The sequence below is a fragment of the Acinonyx jubatus genome, chromosome C1, assembly GCF_027475565.1.
Source record: "Acinonyx jubatus isolate Ajub_Pintada_27869175 chromosome C1, VMU_Ajub_asm_v1.0, whole genome shotgun sequence".
NCBI classification, from domain to species: domain Eukaryota; kingdom Metazoa; phylum Chordata; class Mammalia; order Carnivora; family Felidae; genus Acinonyx; species Acinonyx jubatus.
In genome coordinates, this window is record NC_069381.1 from 183445873 (window position 1) to 183466901 (window position 21029).

At 40.5% G+C, this 21029-nt stretch overlaps 1 pseudogene; it reads left to right on the forward strand.

The window, feature by feature from the left end:
• The window catches only part of LOC128314101 (aldehyde oxidase-like), a 73580-nt pseudogene extending 53520 nt beyond the window's left edge, over positions 1 to 20060 (forward strand).
• Positions 20061 to 21029: the final 969 nt, after the last annotated feature.

The window sequence follows — 21029 nt, forward strand, 5'->3', positions numbered from 1 at the left end:
GTTTCTGTGTTTCTGGACCATGAAATAGAAACTGCAAGCTGCAAGGCATTTGGGTGCACCTTCCCTTTTAGTGGGTGGGGTAAACTAAAGTCAGAAAAGTAAATCATTTAAATAATTTTTTCAAAACACAATTTTAGAAGTTTGTTCACTTCTGGGGTGCCTGGTGGCTCAGTGAAGTGTCCAACTTTTGATTTCAGTTCAAGTGATGATTTCATAGTTTGTGGTATGAAGCATGGAGCCTGCTTGGGATTCCCTCTCTCTCATTCTCTCTCTCTCTCACTCTCTCACTCTCTCACTCTCTCACTCACTCTTTCTGCCCCTCCCCTGCTCACACGCGCATTCTCTCTCTCTCAAAATAAACATTAAAAAAAAGTTTGTTCATTTCTTACCTGCTAAGAGTTATGTCAAGGGGAGGATTGGATATCTGCTCTTGTAGTTTCAGTTGATTAAATAAATTCCCTGTTTGTTTGCTAAATCCCTGCTTCTACCCACTCATTCTTGAATGCAACTTACCTGAATAGCTGGTGGTCTGCTCTATTCTCGCTCACTGTACAGCAGTGATTTGGGACCCCTGTTGTCTGCATTCTTATATATGCATATATATGTGTGAAGAAGATGGCAGAGCCCTCAAAACTGTTGTCACTCCCCTTTGCAGAATTCACACCTTTGGCTGAGCTATGAAAACGAAATGGCAGGTGCTTTGAGTGATGACAGATTAGAGATAAAAGGGGGTGGGGCTGTGAGGAACACTAGTACGTATGCTGTGTGTTAAGAGAGCAGAGGAGGTCAGAAAAAAAATGGGCAAGAAAGTTCTTCCCTCATTCCTATACCCATCCTTTCACCTAACCATCCTGGCTCAGCTTTGGTATAATATTAGAATGTTTTCATGCAATTTGGTTATAGACAGGTGGTAGCTCGGGGAGAATCATAACAATACAAGCGGTGATCTTTTTGCAGCCTTCGCATTCCATGCCTTTTTATGATAGCAAAAACAACACAGAGCCATTTAGTCATCTGCACACAGTTTACCCAGTTGAGGGAGACCATCAAGAGACTGTGGTTGAGGAATAAAGGCAAAACCAAGATTATTCAGCAGGAGGGGAGAGGGGAAAACTACCGTTAGAAAAGGGTTAGTGAGCAGTGGATGTTGGTTCAAGGTTTGGGAGTAAACTGATTAGCCAGCAGTTAACAGAGGGATCAGTCTGGTCCATCTGTCCCTGAGCGGACTGGCCAGGATCACTGGGGAAACAGTCCCTATTGTTTACACATCTTCCAGCAATCCCAGGGCAGGAAGCTGTGGTAGAAATGGCAGCCTGTTTCTACTTAACTGTTGCCATTACTTAATATCTCATATCTGCAGTAGACCAGACCTGTTCCATTTCCCTTATCGAAAATTTCTTTAAAAGTAGATAAAAAATAATGATAGGTACTGAGCTATCATATCATAGTTACCTACTATGCTATAAGTTCTTTGAGATTTTATCTAATAACTTTCCTGAAGTCCCACATCTGGAGGCACATGGGACCAGGGCTGGAAACTCAGATCTGAGAGGCTCCAGAAGCAGTGTCCTCTCAGATGTCTCTCCATGGCACCTTTTGGTGGGAACTGAGGTGGGATTCAGCTCAACAGGGAGGAAACTAGACAACATCCAGCAAGCAGTACAAAGTCTCATTCTCGAAGTCTCCTGAGGAGCTTCCCCCAATGCGCACACCAATCCTACCCATATTTTCCTGGAAACCAGTTTCCATGCTGAAAACATTTGTTTAGGGCCTAATTGAGGAGTTTGAGATCGGGCAAGCTGCTTCCTGGAAGCCATATGCTGAAAGACTGTTCTGAGAAGGGAACTAGAAATGGTATTTGAGCACCTTCTACCTATAAGGCCCAAGGCTGGGGAATTTGTGTTGCCCACTTCATTTAACCCATATCTCATCTTTGTTGAGTAGGTATGATTCTATTTTTTTTTTAATTTTTTTCCAACGTTTTTTTATTTATTTTTGGGACAGAGAGAGACAGAGCATGAACGGGGGAGGGGCAGAGAGAGAGGGAGACACAGAATTGGAAACAGGCTCCAGGCTCCGAGCCATCAGCCCAGAGCCTGACGCGGGGCTCGAACTCACGGACTGCGAGATTGTGACCTTGCTGAAGTTGGACGCTTAACCGACTGCGCCACCCAGGCGCCCCAGGTATGATTCTATTTTATAGAAGAAGAAACTAAAGCCCATAGAAGTTCAGTCTCTTGCCCAAGGACATTTAGCTATTGAGAATAAGGATTGGACTTGAAGACTGTCTTGTCATGTGTCTTTATCATTCCATGCTGTCTCCCTGAGCAGAGGCAGCCGCTGTGCTCCCAACAGCTGAGGGTGTCAAACATACCTCCCCTGTGGTATATTTAATTACTAGCCTGTGAACACGGAAGAACAGACAATATCTAATTAACCTCCACATCCCCAGTGCCCCAACACAGAGTAGAAACTCAAGTGCTTGAATGACTGAGACATTTTGGGAATCTGGAACCAAAGCAAACTTCTCGCCAATACCAGCAGTCATTGCTTGATGATTTAAATTTCACAGACTCAGCCCCCAATTTATATTGGAGAACCATCTGCTCTAATGCTCCAGTTGTGCCGATTTCATAGATGAAGCTTTGCAGAATTTTCCTTTGTGGCGATAACAATGAACCATCCGGTGGTGCCACTTAACTGAACCAAATTTGACATTTTAAATGACCCAAGGGGATTGCAGCAGCACATGGAACAAATTACTCAGCAGTCTCTGAAAGAAATGCTTCCCTGGACACGCAGGCAGGGTACTGTTGCCAGTAGGGTCACACAATGGAGGAAATGCACAATCCACTGTAATTGTAGCTCAATCACATGTGCCAACTACAAATTGCCATAAGCAACTTCTGAATTGCTTGCAGAGCCAAGGAGGCCAAATACAGACTTTAAAAGCTTCAGAAACAGATCAAATCACTATGTTGTTGTAAATTCATTTATCAAACTTTTATTGGGCACTTACAATGTGTGAGATACTATGTTACATCCCAAGGGATGCCTTAGGACATGGTCCTTCCTTTCAGGGGGCTCATGTTCTAGCAGATGACACTGAAGTGTCATAGAGTTCAGCCCAGGAGCAGCCCTTGCAGCTGCCATCACCTGGCATCTGATGAGCAACCAGGGCAGCCAGCACTAGGCTCTCTGCAGGGGATGCCACTCCTTAGCTTTATTAGTTTGAGAACAAATGGCCAGAATGACAAGATGGTATTTCCAGGAGTGATGTGTGAACAAACAGTAAAACACGCTCTGATGTATTTTCCCAAGGCTCTTGGGCATGATTATCATGGCAACAATGCTTTCCTCAAGGTTCTGATTCTCCCTTGGGCTGAGAAAGGGTATCCCTATGTCCCTATTTGACCAAAACATTCCTAGTTTACACCTGCTGACCCAGGTAAGTAGAGCCCATTTTCACTGTCAGTATCTTATTTAGAATGATAGAACCTTCTGTTAGTCATTCACTGGAATAATGTAAATCTTTGGATATCAATAAAGAGGCAGTACTCCAAGTGTGGCTCATGGCCCACCAGTGGCAATGAAGGTCTTTCTGGTGGTCAGAGCATCCATCTGTAGTTCATTCCTTGAGTTTATCTGGTGATTGACATGTGATTCCATTGACTTTCACTTATGACCAGGGTTGTTTATAAGTAATCTGAGTAGTGAAGGTTTATTAAAATTTTATCTTCATTGTATACAAATTAACTTGTTACCATAATTTCCTGAAGATCCTGCCTTTATAAATCCTAGATTATTATGCCACTCTGCCTAGAAGCTTAGATATTAAGAAACCTAGCTGACAGAGCTTTATAGTCACCCCTTGCTGGCCCAGACCACGCCTGTGAGGCTGGCATCTCCCAGTTGAGCAGCTACAAAGATGTCTTGCAGGGCTTCTTAAACTACAATGGAACCACTGGAAGCATTTCCTCTAGGACTGTGTGTGTTAATACTGCTCTTATACTAGAAACTCAAAGTAAAAAGACCAGCCTTGTTTTCTGCAGCCTCCTGGGATATCTTTATACCCCTTATTTTAGCATGAACAAAATTGTAAGGCACATTCTTGTTGATTATAAAACATGTTTAGCTGGAGTCTGGATGTTTCTGATTACAGCAGCCTTTAATTCTGTGTTAGCAGTTTGCTTCTTTCTGGATCCCTGTGGGAAACTGTACAGTTAGATAAGATTACTTCCAAGTTCTCTTCCAACTAAAGCTCTATAATTCTGCGCCAGAATAATTTGGAGTGGGCTTAGCTCATTTTGTGGCAAACTACGTCTGTCTATCCTATCTTATTTGGATTTTGGGTTTTGCTTCTCTATATCATACCTACAACTATGGGAACATATGTTCATATAAACAATTCTCCCCTGCCTCAACCTATCTACACAGAACTTGGCATTTTAAAACTACCTCCCTCCCCACAAAAACCTCCAAACCTAGATTGTTGTTCCACTCTGAATTAGGGAGATCCTTAAAGGTACCAATATGCTCAAATGTCCTCATGAAGAAATAGTAGCTTAAGGAATACAGTCCTCCCCCGGCCTCAAAGCCATCCCGTGACAGTCTGCCCTCTTGTGGAGTGATCATGAGAGAGCACTTGCCACAGCATTGCCCTGGCTCTACTTAGTGCTCTCAGGGCAGGGGGAAAGTGTGCATATTTTGGCAGGATATGGAAAGGAGGGGATCATTTCCAGGGAAAATGTTTTGTTTTATTTATGTATTTATTTTCATTTGGTACATTTTAATACCTTCTAGAATAGACTGACAGTGAAGCACACACTTGGTTTTTGAGGACAATTTCTATGCTAATATTTGGTTATCATTTAACATTAGACTATTAAAGTAAAGGTTGGCAAACTACAGAGTGGGTCAAATTCTGCCCATGGCCTGTTCTGTAGGTCTTCGGGCTTCGAACAGTTTATTACATGTTTTTAATTTTAATTCCAGTATAGTTAACATACGGTGTTTTATTAGTTGTAGTAGTACAGTATAGTGATTCAACAATTCAATACATTATCCAGGGAAAATGTTTTAATTGACAGGAAATATGACAATGTCACTCAAAAACAACATGGAAACCATTTTCACCTCTTTTGGTTAGGCTGCTGTCCTGGTTCCCATTTACCTGGATGGGTCTGTGCTGATGACTCATAGTGGAATCAAAATGGGTCAGGGGGTCCACATTAAAATGATTCAGGTGAGTATGCAACTAGTTGGATTAAGTTGGATACATGAAAATATTTTGAGCCCTTCCAAACCCCAAAAAATAACTTCTGTTAGTATTTTCTAATTTGCTGGCAGATGCACAAAATAAATGGAGATAAAGCACAGAGGCTGGACCAATACAGTTCAAAGCTCTGACAGTTTGATGCTGTGATGCTGACTGTAGTCCTGGGGAAGGAGCTTGGGGTGCCACTGTCACTGCTTGGGGTGCATTCTGCCTCTACCACGGCTTGCTGCAAAACAAACACTGAGCGCTATTTTTGCTCTTTACCTTTTTTCGCAAAAGTGAAAATCCTCTTCAGATTTATTTCAGTTAGTGAAAACAGGTACAAATTGTAGGTGTTTCATAAAAGCCAAGTGGCATTATGCAAACTTTCACAAAGTGGGGGATACCAGTATTAACAAGTGAGTTGTCTTTCTTCAACTTTTGCTGGGCAATAAAAAGATGTGTAAATTCTCATATATTGCATTATTTCTTGCCTTTTTTATAGTAAGGACTTTGAATTTTTTAAAATATTTATTTAGTTTTGAGAGAGACATAATGCAAGCAGGGGTGGGCAGAGAGAGAGAGAGGGAGACGCAGAATCTGAAGCAGGCTTTAGGCTCTGAGCTGTCAGTACAGAGCCTGACATGGGGCTCGAACTCATGAACTGTGAAATCATGACCTAAGCTGAAGTCAGATGCTTAACTGACTGAGCTACCCAGATCCCTTATAGTGAGGACTTTGAACAATTGATAATATAAATCACATCTGATATTTCTAATCAGACTTTACCCATTTTCTTTTGGCTCATTTACTTTAGATTAATTTTTAGCTATCGTTTCTATTTTGCAAACAATAGTAATGTTAAAGGTTATAAAACATTTGGAAGAGGCAAAAAAAAATTTTTAAAGACTGAACAATTTCACCATTTAGCAATAAGCACTGTTTTGAGGTTTTTCCATCTTTTCTTTTTTCTTTTTCAAAAATGTCTAGCATGCTGTTTGTATAATTTTGTATCCTGGTTTTTAGGTGGGTTTTTTGTTTTATGTTTTTTGTTTTATTTTTATTTAAATTCCAGTTAGTTAACATGCAGTGTTCTGTTAGTTTCAGGTGTACAATATCATGATTCATCACTTCCATAGAGCACTCTGTGCTCATCAGAAGTGCACTCCATAATCCCCATCATCTATTTCACCCATCCCCCCACCTACCTCCCCTCTGGTAACCATTAATTTTGCTTTCTATAGTTAAGAGCCTGTTTCTTGATTTGCTTTTCTCTCTCTCTTTTTTTTCCCTATGCTCATTACTGGGTTTTTTTCACCTATCTTATATAGAATGAGCACTTCTTCCTGTGGTTAAGAATTCTTTGAAATCCTGATTTTTAATGTCTGCATGTGGATATATGTATAATTTATTTAACCATCCCCATTGTTGAATACTATAATGAATATTTTTGTACATAAGCCTGTGGTCAAATAAATGATTATTTTCTTAAAATAGATTTCCAGAAATGGAATTACTGGGTCACAGAGTATATCTTAAATCACTGATACTCATTACTAAATTGTTTTCTAGAAAGTATCCATTTCATTATACTACTAACCAACTTTATGTCTTATGGATTTTTTAAAAACCTTAAGTAATTTAATAGGTGAATGATAGTATCTCATTATTGCCTTAATTTGCATTTTTCTGGTTATAGAGCTTTTGCTGGAATTTTGCAGAGTGAGGTGGTAGGAAAGGCTGCAGAGGTATTGATTTCATGATTATGAAGATACGAAGCATTTTCCTCCCGTGTTGGCTTTGGGCTTTGCCTCCTCTTCCTGATGCTACTGCACAGAAGAAAGCCGAAGAAAAAAAGAATGTTTGCTCAGACTTTAGAGTCCAGACTAGCTCTACAGGGATTTTAGAAAAGAACTTTTTGTGGCTGGCAGAATTCATGGTTCTGCCCGCCTGTCGCCGTTGCACGTGTGGGGCTTCACACGCAGGCTGCTGTGTGGGTGTATGCACAGGTCTATGACCAAAGTATTTGAAAAGAAACAGGTCGCTAGTTATAAATTAAGGATGCCAGTGTCTAACAACCACCTGCATGGACCAAGCACAGAAACTGTCCCTAATACAAATGTCTCTGGGGTTCTGTGGTGGCGGGTCTCAGCGGGTTGGCAGTAAAGGTAAAAATCATTGCAGTGGTGTCCAAATCATTAACCCCACCAAGCCAGATACATGGGTGGAGATCCAGAGTTGTTGAGAATTAATCCAATCTTTATCTCCTTCCCACAGCCTCCTAGTAAAAACTGTGCTTTCCCCAGTGTCGGGCTCAGTACATGGTACAATACTCAGCTGCTCTCCTGGCCTGGAAATCCATCTCCTTTTCTCCCTCACTCCTGACATCCCACTGGTCAGTGGGATTCCATTTTACTCAAAAATATCTCTGTCTTTCAACCTCCATGTTCTGGGAATATCGCTACTCCGATTCAGACTTGTACCTCTTTTCAGGGCCACTGCAAGGCTCTGTCCCTCCACCTGAGTTTCAGTGCCTTTCACTCTGGCTTCATGTTGACAGAGCTTTCCCACAAAATAAATCTGGCCATGCCATATTTGAAAACAATGCTTAGAGTTTGCCAACAGTTTTTCTGTTAATCCCTGACCTCTTAGCATGAATTATAAGGCCTCCACCCTAGATGGTCTGTCTTTAAGACCAACTCACACTTCATCCCCACCCCTGGGAAACCTTTCGCATCACCTCTTACAGGGCTGGTCTCTGCCTTCTCTGTGTCCCATGGGCCTCTTAAGCCTCTGGCACATATTTGTGGTTTTTAAATCAGTGTTTGCTGGAAATTATGATAACTTAATAAAAAATAATCCCTAGCATGCTTGTCAGACTCTTCTAAAATGCCTTGAACCAGTCATCAGCAAGAACCATCAAGGCACTCAGAAGGATTGGGTGAGAATCACTGTTACTTTGTGTTTTATGATAGAAAAAAGAAGGAGGGAGGAGGAATGAGTGAATTGAATATCAGTAGAAATGGCACTATCAAAGCTACTACAGTTACACAGTGATAAATGGAGGCCTTTTGGCTCTCTGCATGTGGAAATTTTTGTCATCATATGGTAGAGGAGCTCTCACATCTGGGAAAATTCTCCATTAGAGAAAAAGGTGGTTTTTCTGCCCAAAACTCTACTTTTTAAGCCAGAACTAATTAATGTTTCTTCCTATAGAATGTAGGTATCTTCCAGATAATACCTGTAAATCTATTTGTTCTCCTTCTTTGGGTTCCACTGTTCCTAAATGGGAAGACAACACTACAGTCCTTTCATAAAAGTGAAAATCATATAAGCACTCATAGGAAAATAGGAAACCAACCTGCTGGCTATGTCTTCAACCAATAGTAGGCACTAAATGCAGTGGAAATTTCAGCTGCTTCCTTCGATGTACTTACAACCTAGTTGGAAGAGAAAACACACATTCTAAAGTCAACTAGCAAACTTTCAAAGTAATAGGTTATAAAGTACCAGATGGTGTGGAATGGATGTCAATAAAAGCTGAGTATGTGTCATGCTGACTGTTCTAGAATGTCACATTAAAAACATTGGTCTCAGGGAAATAATGTTTGAGGAATCCTCCTTAGAAATGGTTCCTGGGGCGCCTGGGTGGCTCAGTCAGTTGAGCTTCTGACTTTGGCTCAGGTCATTGTCTCACACTCTATGAGTTCGAGCCCCTCATCGGGCTCTGTGCTGACAGCTCGGAGCCTGGAGCCTGCTTCACATTCTGTGTCTCCCTCTCTCTCTGACCCTCCCCCATTCATGCTCTGTCTCTCTCTGTCTCAAAAATAAATAAACATTAAAAAAATGGTTCCTGCTATTCTACAAAACTAGGACTCCTTCTGTAATTCATATTTATGGGAGCTCTCAATCCTTTTGGGGCATATTTATTTCTCCCCTCTGCCCTGTGCTTCCTGAGCCAAAGAAAGGCTGAGAGAGCCTGACTGAAGAGAGAGGTACAGTGCCACGCAGTCAACCTTCCACCCTCATGAATTGCTGCCATTCAGCATACTTTCTTCTGTAATGGTTGCACCTCTCACCTTTTTCTTTCTTAGACTTGGGGACTTGGCCCTAACCCTCATTTTTCTGTAAGTCAACAATGTGCACTGCAGAGTCCGGAGAACTTTTGATGTAAATGGTATAATTTACCAAAATTACGCCACTCTCCCAAGACTGATAGGTACCTGATACTAAAATTAAACAACCCACCATCCATTGTCTCGTGAAATACTCGCTGTTGATAGGCTGTCTTTCCAGAAGACTGAATGAAGTTCTTCAGCAGCAGAACGTACATTGCCCGTTATAGCGCAGACCACAGGTGTAACTAAGTTGTCAGTCACGGGAGATGGTCACAGGCACTGAACAAATGCTGTTAGTACAAGATGACCACAAGTGCTTGGGAAGTTGGGAAGTTGGAAGTTCCCACAAGTGCTGTGGGAAGGATTACATTAATCTTGGCTCTTCCTGGTTATTACTACTGATAGCTTTCTTTATCATCTAGTGAAATCAGAATTAAAGTCTCAAATGATTCTTTCTTTAAACATCACTATCACATCATGTTTGCTCTTTTTCACAGGCATGAGTTGCTTTTGATGAAAGTGGTAGTCTTGCAGTTGCTGAATACTTCAGGTAAATAGTTCTTTCAATCCCATGCCATGAAAAATAGCAGTTGTAGCTTGAGGAAGAGTTTCACTTCTGTTTGAAATTTTGGAAAAAAATTGATTTTGTACCTTCTATTAACCCACCGTTATAAACAACATTTAGCTTCTAGTTAATCCAAGTGTCCAGAAAGTCTTCTGTTGGGAAAAATAGGAACACAAATAAAATATGGCTGAACTGATGATTTGAATCATACTGAGTAGTACTAGAGGGTTCTATGAGGTTGGTGCTTGGAACCCACAGCAGTGATTGATTTTTCTGTTGAAAACTTAGTGTATCCTTAAGAAACAAAGGTAGGGAGATTGCAGAATAAACCCATAATAAGACGAACATCATTTCACACCTTCTAGATTGGCAAGAAATAAGAAATGTGACAATAACCATGTGTTGTCAACCTGTGGAAAAATTGTTTCTCACATACTTTAGAAAATAATTATCAAATTATTTTAATGGAAAATGAAAGCCATAAGAGAACAGAGTGATGTAGAGTCTTACGTGATTTTGTCATTTTGTTCTCGTGGGAGTCCTGGGGCACTGGCTGGCTATCAGGAATAAGTGTTAGAAGCGTTTTTAATGGCCACCTCCAGACCAGGGCAAACAGAGGAGAGCAGGGTAGAAATTCCTGGCAAGCTGCTCGCCTGTGCGTCTCTTTTACCATGACACCCATTTGGTGTCTCAAGGAAGAGTCAGGAACAGAGCAGGCCATGGGGACTAGAGAAGTAGCATAGAATGAGAGCCAAGGGCCTAGTCTTGCAAACAGAAGGCTGAATCCTGGAGCCAAAAAGGCAGACAGACAGACAAACGTGCACCTTTGAAACAGTGTTTGGTCTAAAATGCAGCTGTAATTCCCCAAATCTGATGACAGTGGGATGACATGATTCAAGATTAACTAAAAGCAATAGGCTGGATAATCATATAGTCAGCATCTAACTTCCAGGCATAAGGAGTCATTCATTGACGAGGAGCAATTGGATGTTTTATCAGCCAAAGCAAGTGTAATAAGAAGTATACATTTATTCAATAGATTTATTGCATGTGTTACATGCTGGCACATCATTGTACAAGTGTATTCTTTTAGTTTGCTGTACATGCAAATTGAACACAGCTTCTTACTGGTCTGTTTAAATCATCGGGCCATGCAATTAGAGGACCTAATCACTTAACAGCTCTCCTCAAGAATTCTGTTTCCTCCAGGGGTTGAGTCAGACATGAACTGGGAGACAGGCGAAAGCCATCCTTTAAAATATTTTGTTTATGGAGCTGCCTGTTCCGAGGTTGAAATAGACTGCCTGACAGGTGTTCATAGGGTCAATACCAACTGGGAAAGTCTTCAGGTTGTACCTTTGATAGATCTAAATTCCATATATTCCATCTGTCTGAGCACTGTGGAAGCACCATGTATTTGGCTAAGGATAATTTCTCTGAATTACCAGAAAAAAATAGAAGCTCAGCAGTTGCCTTGGTGTTGTGGTTGCTTCCATGGAAAACAGCTGGCAACTTCTATTATTTTTCTGGTCTTTTTAAATGGAATTGGGAAAGAAACCACTTCAAGGAAGAAACACAGCTTGAAGAGAGCTTTCATGTAGACTGTTGGTGTAACCAGCAATCCTGACCTCCTATGTGAAATGCCATCTTATGACATTTTTGAAGGATTTAATAAGCATCCATAATCTAACAAGCACCAAGGGCCAGCCCAGGGAAGTTAGTGGCAAGCTTTTGATATCTTTTATCTAGCTAGGTCCTGCTTTTTAGATAGTTTAAGGGCATCTTATGATTTTAAGGGATGCTGTGAAGAGATTCCCACACAGGTGCGCGCGCGCTCTCTCTCTCTCTCTCTCTCTCTCTCTCTCTCACACACACACACACACACACACACACACACACACACACTTCTGTTTCAAGGAGAGTTTCTCCTCTTGTAGCTGGGCCCCTGTGGGTAAATGAAACTACTTACTGGCCACTGTCAGTAATAATAAATGATTATTAATACATTAAATGGGGCTGTGATACCCTCACAACTGTCTTGTGATAGTCTGTCCCAAAACCTACCCAGAAGGAGACTCTACGTCTTGATATTTCCAAACATACTTTGTCACTATATCTTAGATTATGATCAGATTTAAGTTTTCATTTAACAGGTCTCCAGCATGTATGTTTTTTAAACTATAGTCAGCCTAATCTTTGAAATTGTATATACCTTTGAACCTGCCCAGTAAAGTATCTGGTTTGTGTGGATTCTAACTCAGACCAGCTCACTTTTGGGGAACCTTGGACTAGGAAAAAACAGTGATCATACTAAGCATGGTTTTCATGCTAGAGTAGCTGTCCTGTTTTAGTTCCATAGAAAGTTATCTCATACTAACTGATTTCTACATCCCTTCTCCCTCAAAGAAAAATTTAGGGAAAACTTAAATCACTTGGGTTTTCTTTATCTTGTATATGCCTTGGCCTTGCTAAGGTCTAAGAAGGGTAATCGCCTTGGTGTGAAATTTTGAGGTGTGTTCTTATAACTTATTTGAATAATCTTAAGAGGTGTCCTAAATAGTCTTTTTATCAGATGCATTCAAAGAAGCTAGGTCTGTAACTCAGGTTAGGTACACCCCTGGCAAAGGGCTGTAATGTAACATCCCACTAGGGGCCCTCCCTGGAGGCCTGTTTCTCAGTCATTCTTATGTTGTTAGAATTGTTCCTATTCTATAAAATTTCCCTCACTTTAAACCTACATTTATATATTAGTTATCTATTGCTATGTAACAAATTACTCTCAAATTTGGCAGCTGAAAATAACAAATATTTATTAACTGACAGAATTTTTGAGGGCCAGAAACCTGCGAGTGGCTTATCTGGATGATTCAGGCTCGGGATTTTTCACGAGGTTGCCATCAAGCTGTCAGGTAAGTCTGCATTTATCCCAAAGCTGCAGTGGTGGCTGGAAATCTGATTCCAAGCTCCATCACATGCTTGTTGGCAGGAGGCCTCCGTTTCTCACTGGCTGTTGCCCAGAAGTTTCCATTCCTTACTACATGGACCTCTCTATAGGACATCTCAGTGTCCATAGGACATGCATGCTGCCTCCCACCCCCATAGGGACTGGTGCAAAGGAAAAAAGAGAGTATGAGCAAGTGAGAGAATATCCACGACAAAAGCCATCATCTTTTATAACCTAACACCGGGGTGATGTACTAGCACTTCTGCAAGACAAATTAACCCTGGTGTAGAGTGAGGCAGGGGAATACATAAGGATTTGAATGCAGCACATGGGGATCATTGCAGGCCATCTTGAAGGCTGGCTACCACAACCTAGAACCACTCTCCTTCTGCCCTAACAAAAGACAATGACAAACAGTAAGTCCATGGCTTTGAAAACAGAACCCTTGCCAGCACTGCAGACTTAAGAGCATCTGCTCTCACCAATAATTGAGGCCACTAGTCTGCTGGAAGGCCAGCCTTGCTAAATGGTGTCGTTAAATAAGGGAAGTATTTTATTATACCAAATAACTTTGTATTTGTAAAGTAAATAACTTTATATTTGTAAATAACTTTACATTTCATGGTATCCTTAAATAACAGAAGTGTTTTATTATAGTAAAATTTTCTGGATCACTCTCTACTTTTCTTAAGAAAAATATTAGATGAAAGTCCCAAATCAAACAAGAAAACTCTTGGATTGGGGCACCTGGGTGGCTCAGTCGGTGAAGCGGCCAACTCTTGATTTTGCCTCAGGTCATGATCTCACTGGGAGTTCGAGCCCTGTGTGGGGCTCTGCTCTGACAGTATGAAGCCTGCTTGGGATTCTCTCTCTCTTTCTCTCTCTCTGCCCCTCCCCTGCTTGCACTGTAAATCTCTCTCTCTCTCTCTCTTTCTCTCAAAATAAATAAATAAACGTTTTTTAAAAAAAAGAAAAACTCTTGGGATTTCCTTTGTTCCATTAATAATTATAAGTCGAATCTGTTTGTCATGGCAGAAGCCAGTATGTCACTGAAAGAAGGTCCAGACTTGCTAGAGAGCAAAGGTGTTACCAGTAACCTAGCTAGGCCTGCTGTATTCCTTATTTGTAACTTACCAGGAACTCTTGGTGACCAAGTTGTAGTGTTAGATTTATCTTTCCTCTGGTCTAAAATTGAAAACTCCACAATAGCAATAATTGAAGACTTTTTGGCTGATGCTCCCTGAGTTCTGTGCTTCAGTAGATGTTACCCAGCCAGCTGGACTCCGGATGTTGGGTTGTATGGTAGCCACAGAGTTTTTCAACAAGGATTATGAGGGCCATAAACATTTTCTGTGTCATAGATTAATGTCTGTTGTAGTGGATTAAACTCCATAAGTTACATCACTCAGCCCGAAGAAAGTCAAATATTTTTCTCTCCTATTGTTTCTTTTCTTTAAAGATTTTTTTAAATGTTTATTTGAGAGAGAGAGAAAGAGAGCACACTCACATGTGCAAACCTGATGTGAGGCTCGAACTCACAAGCTGTGAGATCATGACCTGAGCCGAAGTCAGACGCTTAACTCACTGAGCCACCCAGACGCCCCATCTCCTATTGCTTCTGAGGGAAAAAAATCAGTGCTTAAGCCGGTTGAGTAGGTGTATAACTTTGAAATTTATACATAATAAACTGTTACACAATAAATCTTTGTTGATTCTTTCTCCTGAAATATGTGGCCCAAAGAAAGGTTCTGTACCAGTGGTGTCCTGGCATGAAGTGTTCTCAGCCTGTCTCCTTAAGTTGTATTCATTAAGATAAACATTTTTTCTCTTTTTTATTACTAGAACATCTAAACAGACATTGGCATGGATGTTGGCTTCAGTATAAATCCAGCCCTTGACATAGGCCAGGTATGTGTACCTGCTTTGCCTCAATCCCTTTTGTAAAAGCCATAACTGCTCTGGATGTCTATAGAGAAAACATTCCATCCAGCTTATTCATCATCTTATTTTTCTGCCCCTGAAGTCAGAATCTGTCTATCCAGGCCAGCCACAGAACTCAAATCTCTTATTGTTTAAAAAAGAGAAGGAAAAAAGGATGTTTTGAATTAGTGTTTGAAGAGACATACGGTCTGTGATTGAGGATCTTGAGTGAGGCAGAAGCGAGCCTAGAGGTGACAAAATGGGCCCGATGCCAGTGAGATCAGAAGTAGACTGTATGCTAAGTGTGAAGTCTTGGGCACATGATGGGCTGTAGCTTTGAGGAGTTTAAAGTTGGGTAGGGAGCACATCAAATCATCAAATAGTTACAGTAGTTGTTATTAATAGGTAGCCTGTTTTGCCCACAGACATTTTTTATTCAAATTTGAAATAATTGACAAGATTAAAAATTCACCATCATCCTTACATAATTATTCAAATGTCTAGCATCTCTTGGAAACAGAAAATTTACCAGCACTGGAGCTGCATGTGCCTAAGGAAAAGCAGTTGGCTGCCTTTTTAGAGAATCATGCACTCTGTGATTCTAGGACTCAGGACTGAACTGGAAGCTTCACTCACTTTCTTTACCGGTGGGCAGTTCAGCTCATTACTACCTCTAGTTCAGAACATAATTTGAGGTACTCTCCAATCATGACATGTGTCATTGGAGAATGGGAAGAATATATGGGTTGGAGAAGTCAAAGCGGGCTTCTGGGAGGCAGTGCATGTGGATGAAGTAGTCAAGGAATGAACAAGAGGAGAATGGAAGACATCTCCCTAAAGAAAGACATGAAATTCAGCATAGTTTGTGTTCATGGCTGGCTGGTGGCAGGGCAGGGAAGGGGGTGTGCTGATGACAGTGGAGAGTACCTGTGTCAGAGGAGCGGAATGTGAGGCCCCAAAGACAGGTACCTGCCTTCATAGGTGGAGGTGATGTGACCTGGGGTATGATCTAGAGTTTTAGGAAGATTCATCTAACATCATGTTAGAGAAGAATCTCCCTGCAGATAGATACATGTGAGGGTAGAGAGTGGGACAGAGAAAATATGACCACAGCAAGGAGGTAAACAAAGAGGAGACCCAGAAATCAGAAAGATGTGTGGAAAGCAATTTTTCCCACAGGCTGACATCTAAGAATTGGAGCATTTTAAAGCTGTGTAGGAAGCTTAGCACACAACAGAGTTCATGTCACAGGCCAGGAAACAAGAGTGCAGAAATGTGAAGCCAAGCCCAATATGAGCAAGGAGATGAGATGAGATGCAATGAGGGAATTCTCAGACCCTGAGAGCACTTTTCAGTGTGCTGGAGTCTGTGGATAGGTCAGAGGGTTCCTTCTGGCTCATGGACAGTAAAAAGGAGGGCTTTTGGGCCATAGGCTCTTTGACGCCTCTTCTAAAGCTATACTTTTACTGCCAAATTGAGATTTACACTCAAGTTTTTGACTTTGAATTTAGCGCTGATTAAGATGTTGTAGAAATGCTTTGAGGCAAACTTTTAAGTAAACTCTCAGAGACATCTTCCATGACATGCTGAAAACCCTCTTATACTGTATTTTAACAATTCAAATAAACAGCATGAAGTTGAAATGCTACTGTTGATTGTATTTTCTCATATATGGAAATTCTTCCTCCCTCCCCAGATTGAAGGTGCATTTATTCAAGGCATGGGACTTTATACAATAGAGGAGCTGAATTATTCTCCTTAGGGTGTCCTATACACTCATGGTCCAAACCAATATAAAATCCCTGCCATCTGTGGCATCCCCACAGAGTTGCACATTTCTTTATTGCTTCCATCTCAAAGCTCAAATACCCTGTAGTTGTTGAAGGTAAGCTGTGCTTGATAAATACATGCATGTTTATGTGATTTGTAGTAACTGTGCAGGGAACTAGCAGAGGTTCCTTCATTTCTTGGTTGTTTGGGGTTTCTACCAGGCTTATAGAAGAAAAAGCTCTATTAAACATTTTAATTATAAATTAATTTAACAATTTTATAGTTTTTTTAAATACTTCAAATCTTGGAGCTTAACATGAACTATTACCATCAGGTTATATCTGATTTTTCATTTTGCAGTAATCATCTTATATCTATATATGCTTTCTCCATTTGGGATAATTTCCTTAGGATGGAATCCGAAGAATGAGAATACTAGACTAAAATGTTAAATTACTTTTTTAAAGGAAAATGTTACATATATTTTAATATTTTATATGTGCATCTATACCATATTTGCCTATAGATGTACATATATGTATATATACATATAGATGCAGAGAGAGAGAGAGAGCCCTACTCTAGTTGACTTGTTTCCTTTCAAGGGTCTAGTAGAGTCTGGGATATTCCTGGAATGATCAGTATTTTTTGCCATTCATGACACAATGCAGCAGGACAAGAGAGGGGCCTGTTTGGACCATTGAAGCTCAGTAGTCCACTGACCCCGGAGAAGATTAGAATAGTCTGTGAAGATAAATTCACAAAAATGGTATGTTATGTTCTGTTCATAAAATTATGAATTTTTGCCCCCATCCTTATGGTCAAGTTTTATTACCCCACCATGGCGGTTTTCCATGGGAGAAAAGGTGACAGGAATCCTGAGGGCATTTGAGCATAGGAAGAGCAGACGCGCCCTTAGATTGCAATTTTTCGTCAGTCTGGTCTTACCCAGCTCACAGCAGGGCTTAGTTCTATAATGAAAATGAAGGTTCATTGATCATTCATCAGTTACGTGTTCCTCCTTGGTTTTATTCCCTTCCCAGGACATGTTGGTCAGGAATGGGAGTTCAGGAACTGTGCCCTGAACCTAAGATACCCAGGCCAAGAATATGGGCCACCCCAACAGTCGGTCTCACTCTACCCAATCAGGCACTTGATTGTATGTGTATTTCCTGGTTTGAACTGTAGAGTGGGAAGGGCCCTTTCTGGCCCAACCCCAAGAGCAGAATCCCACATGCATCAACACCCCCACAGAGTAAACATCTCAGTTCTCCTTGGTCACTTTCAGTGATGAGATTTAATTATAGGGGAAAGTCATGCCATTCACAGTGACCCTTCTGACTATACACAAGGTGTTCCTTATATTGAGGGGAGAGCCCCCTCCTTCACCTCCTCTCAATACTTGCTCTGCATGGCACCCCTTATAGCTTTTCCTAAGCCCCGTGAATCACTTCTTCACTACGGAGGAACACAGAGACTAATTGCACTGTTCATTTGCCCCTATTCAAGTGTGAGGTGATGATTCTTGTAGCTGCCCTGCCCTGATTCTTAGTCCTGTCCTAGATTCTTCCACATTTTTCATTCTGTCATTCTGAGACCTCTCATTGTCCTGATCACCTTCTGGGTGGTTTTTATCCTGTTTTACATTATGCTATTTCTCACCTGGCACAAACATTTTCCAAGTTACAAATGTCCACATTTGTTCTTTTATTCCAGACTCCAAAAGGCAAACCTCGATCCTATGTTCCTTGGAATGTACTCATGAATCAAATACAAATTTCTGGGGAAATGGGGTGACTGTTCCAACATAGCGGTCTATCCAGTGTTTATGCTTTGAGATGCTAGGTCTGAAAGATAAATGTTCATAGTTTAGAAATCATTTCACAGAGGATTGCTTTTATATGATGCTGATTTTAAATGTTCCATTTGGATTTTGATAGATATGCTTAAGCAATTTAGAAATCATATTTTACATAGCACAAATACTAACTGGTTTCCTCTAGAATGATATTCTCTATTACTCTGTTTCTTAAATCCATCCAGCTGAATGGAATAGAAAATGATGATTTGTGTATGATTCATATTTGGTTTGTATCCACCAACAGAAATTACACTGTCTAGTGAAAGGCAATTTTCTAAATAATTTTATTAGTAGTGTGAACTGTAAAGTTGTCATTTTGTCATATGTCCCCATCTGCTATCAGCCTCCTTTTATTGTCAGAATGGATCTAGGCACTGTATACAAGAGTCTGTGGGACTAAAGAAAAAAAAATGGATAAATTAGACTTCATCAAAACTGAAAACTTCTGTGCTTCAAAAGATACTATAGGAAATTGAAAGACAAACCACAGAATGGGAGAAAATATTTGTAAGTCATATATCTAATAAAGATGTTTATGTAGGATATATTTTAAAAACTCTTAAAACTCAGCAATAAAAAGATACATAATGCAAGTTAAAAATGGGCAAAGGAATTGAACAGACATTTATCCAAAGAAAATATATAAATGGCCAATAAGCACATAAAAAGATGGCTAAAGTCATTAGTCATTAAGGAAATGCAAATGAAAATCACAGTGAGAAACCATTTCATTCCCAGGAGGATGGCTATAATCAAAATGATGGATAATAGTGTTGACAAGGATGTGGAGAAATTGGAACCTTTAACCATTGCTGGGAAGAATGAAAATGGTGCAGCCACTGGAAGAAAAATTGGCAGTTCTTCAAAAAGTTAAACCTGGAATTACCAAAGGACTACTCTTAGGTATATACCCAAGAGAACTGAGAACATATGTACACACAAAAACTTATACACACATGTTCATGGCATTATTTATAATAACCAAAAGTAGAAACAGCCCAACTGTATCAACTGATAACAAAATATTATTTAAAAAATGTGGTATATCCATACAAGGGAATATTACTCAGCCATACAAAATAATGAAATACTGATATATATACTACAACATGGATGAACCTTGCAAACATTCTTTAAGTGAAAGTAGCCAGACACAAGAGGCTGCATGTTATATGATTCCTTCTATATGAAACATCCAGAATAAGCCAATTCCTGGGGACAGAAAGTCCATTAGTGGTTGCCAAAGGCTGAGGGGAGAGGGGAACAGGGAGTTGATTACTAATGGATATAGAGTTTCTTTGGGGGTGATGAAAATGTTATGGAATTAGATAGTAGTGATAGCTGTACACCTGTGAATATACTAAAAACTACTGAACTGCACACTTTAAAAGTGAGTTTTATGGTATGTGTATTATATCTCAATTTTTATTTTATATTTTTGAGAGAGAGCAGGGGAGGGGAAGAGGGAGAGGAAGAGAGAATCTTAAGCAGGCTCCATGCTGGGGCCTGATCCCACAACCATGGGATTATGATCTGAGCCAAAATCAAGAGTCAGACGCTTAGCTGACTGAGCTACCCAGGTGCCCCAACATCTCAATTCAAACAAACAAACAAACAAAAAAGCATATGTGAAGAGAAACATAAAATGTGGGAAGACAGAAGTTGTGACAATCATAAGAAGTCTATCTCAGTGGTCTTCAGGGACAAGACCTCAAAGGAGGCTAAACAGCAAGACCTTATCACTAAAAATGTTTTATTTGCATTAATGACAGAAAAAAGCATCTACACTGATGTATAAAATACTAGAGACTAATGGATGGCACCTTCTCCCTGTCACATTCTCAACTCAAGGACTCTTGTACCAAGGCCAAGACCCTGGTTCTTGAAGTTTGGCTTTCGTTGCCACACGGATGTGTCTCAAAGACACCTCTGTCCCAAAACAGATCTCCTTATCAGTACAGCCATCTTTAAGATATTGAGCCAGAAATGAGGGAGTGATCCAAGATGCTTCATTCTCTCAGTGCATGTATGTGTTCAGGCATGAAGTCCTGTCAATCCCACCTCAGAGAAATTGCCTACATCTGCCTCTCCCTCTGTTTATTCCCATGGCTACTGTGTTGTTCCAAGCCACCATTATTTCCAACCTGACTATGTGACTATGTGGTTGTCTCCTCAGTATTGTCCTGCATTCATTTTCCTTCCCTTCCAAGCCATTCATCAGATTTAAGCTAGAGTTATACAAATTTGTGGATACACACACACACACACACACACACACATACACACACACAGACATGATATGATCATGTTACATCCTTCTTTAAAACCCTTCAATGGCTTCCTATTTATTCAACCAGAATACTGTCCCAAATCTGTAAGGTGGCATATGTGCCCTCTGTGATCTGGCCCCTGGCTATCTCTCCAGTGTTGTCTCAACACCCCCTTTTTTTACCATCAGAATTTCCCGTTCTGTTTCTTGCTCTGGAGCTTTGGTCCTCTGCCTAAAAGGTGCTGTCACTTCCATCCTTCCTTCTGTCTGTCTGACACGAGGTAGTGCTTCTTAAATTTTAAAATGAACACAAATAACTTCAGGA